This window comes from Asparagus officinalis, chromosome 5 (assembly GCF_001876935.1).
Source record: "Asparagus officinalis chromosome 5, Aspof.V1, whole genome shotgun sequence".
Taxonomy (NCBI): Eukaryota; Viridiplantae; Streptophyta; class Magnoliopsida; order Asparagales; family Asparagaceae; genus Asparagus; species Asparagus officinalis.
This window is the reverse complement of record NC_033798.1, coordinates 41802778-41805207: the sequence shown is the minus strand read 5'-3', so window position 1 is coordinate 41805207 and position 2430 is coordinate 41802778. Positions and strand designations below refer to the sequence as shown.

Sequence of the window (2430 nt, the reverse complement as noted above, 5' to 3'; positions counted from 1 at the left end):
CTAACTTATAATAATTTAACCACTGACTTTAAAAGAAAAAGAACTTTATCCAGATGGCCCCAGTTGTTTATGTTTGGCATGAAACCTCTTCCCACCTCTAATCTACATTGTAATGCTCATTCCCATGATCCATCAGGCATGCTGAAACTCAGCCTGCCTGATGCGGGGTGGGCTTGGGCTATGCCCAAAGTTCTAAATACTAGATATCAAAGAATTATTGGACAAAATTCATATCGGATTGTGGATATTAGGGAAACACCAAGGATATGTAGTAAATATTAGAGTGTCATAATGGATGATATACATATATAATATAATGTCTGAAAATGTAACATAAACATACTAAATGAAATCTAAGACTACAAATTTGTAAATAATATATGTTTAGGACCACTAACCAATTGTAGAAACTTACTCAGGGGAAAAACATACTGGGATTTGCTACAAAATTTCATGGAGCTAGAATTTTTGCTAAAAATCATTAAAGGAACTTTGCAGAACTATATTGTTTAGCGATAAGCCATATAAAAGGATATATCACCCTAAAATTGCCAAAAAGCGGTAAAGGATATTGAGACCATATTGTTTTGCGGCAATGTTTGTAAAAAGATACATCAGCCAGATATATCGACTATATCGCGGATATTTGAAACAACAGCTGTACCTGGCATGGTCACAGACCGCCCTTGTCCTCTTGCCACCCATGATGTAGACTGCAATATACTACCAAACTGGTTTCTTTCCATAAATTCCAGAATAAACAAATGATTACTTTTCTTATTGTGATGCAAATATTTTTTAATTGTTTTCCCCTGAATATGTACTTATCCATTCTATCTGAGGATGTTCAAGTGCATCACTCAGATATATGATTATCTCTAAGTTTATCTGCTTCTCTTGAACCGCTACAGAAGTCTGGAATAAGTAATTATTTTGAATTTTCAGTAGACATTTTATTCAAATCTACTCTTTTTTGTAGGGGGAAGGTGATAGGTTGCAGAATGCGGCAAAACCTGGGCCCTCCATCTCCCCTCATTCCCATTCCCCTGCAAATCGGTGACTGTATGTCAATATTTCTACATACCTGCTGGTAACCTGTTATTTGTTCCCTATAGTTCCTCCTATACCAGGTTTCTCTTATTGAATCTTATATTCTTTTCGTCTTGAGAGTAAAGCAGAAAGTGTATATTCTCAATGCGATATGTACTTCATTAGTGGTAAACACAACTTGTAAATTTACATTGCGTAACCTTGTTGAAAAAAACCATGCAATCAAGTGAAACACTAACCTACATGTGAATGATGATTCAATCTTGTTGCTGACGCTATTAAATTTTCTTCTCCTTGTTCTTTCTTACCAATGAGTCAATTTTCAGTAGATTATGTAACAACTTACTAGTAGCACATTCGTGATGCCCTAAAAATGGTTTATGTTCTGCCTTCATCTATGTGCTGAATAAGATTGTTCTACTTATTGGCATTTTTGGTCTTATCTTTCATATTTGTATACTGAGTCTATTTGTACACAGAGTTCGCTATAGGGATGAATGTAATGAGATCTTTCAAGAAATATGTACTGCTTATTCTTGCCAGAGTATGAATTGGACATCACTGCTAGCTTGAGCCACAATATTTACTCCATTCTAAATGTGACCGAGTTAGCAACCTGCGTCATTATATGTTTATGATGTTCTTTAGCACTTTTTTCATTCAGAAGCCATTTGCAATTAACCAACAGTAATGCATCCCTTGACTCTTCCTGGCCTGCTCAGATACTCTACTCGCCCTGTAGAGAAGTACTCTCTCTCCCTTTCTTTTTTCTATCTATCCAACATTCTTTTACTTTTTCGATCTTTATAAGGCTCAATTCTAGTTTTAGCACTATTTAGATAGTATGCATGTACATCATGCAACTTTAGATCCCTACATACAAAAGGTCTGATTATGATAGGGATATTCGACATTGCACTGACCAAGTTTTGGTAAATCTGTGTTGGGTGCTTCAGTGTGGGTAGATTTCGTTTCTTTAAGAACTGATCATTTCAAGTATAAGTTTTGATATTTATAACAACCATTGGTATCTGTTATGTGTCATGCATTCCTCTTATAATTGTCACTACATATAGATATATCTAGATGTTTTATGTATTAAAATAGTATGTATTTATGTGTAGTATTTATGATGAAATGTACAAGTTAAATGTGTGTGTGTGTTTGCGCGCATGCTGGTGGGCATGGCTTGGGAGTTGGTGTGTGCTTGTAGAAGTGTGTCACACGTGCATGTGTGGTGTTGGTGTGGGTGGGTGCATGGGTAAGTTGTGTCATTTGTGTGTTTGTGTTTGTGTTGGTGCGGGCGGGTGTGTGGGTAGTCGTGTCATGTGTGTGTGCATGAGGGCGCCCCCGCACCTATGCCCTGTATATATTTGAAAT

The 2430-nt window shown here is 36.4% G+C and overlaps 1 long non-coding RNA gene across 1 annotated transcript in view; it reads left to right on the top strand.

Moving 5' to 3' along the window:
- The window catches only part of LOC109842874, a 1804-nt gene extending 324 nt beyond the window's left edge, over window positions 1-1480 (top strand). The window contains exon 2 of the long non-coding RNA XR_002247425.1: window positions 980-1480. This is a non-coding gene — a long non-coding RNA (uncharacterized LOC109842874). The remainder of the gene's footprint in view (window positions 1-979) is intronic.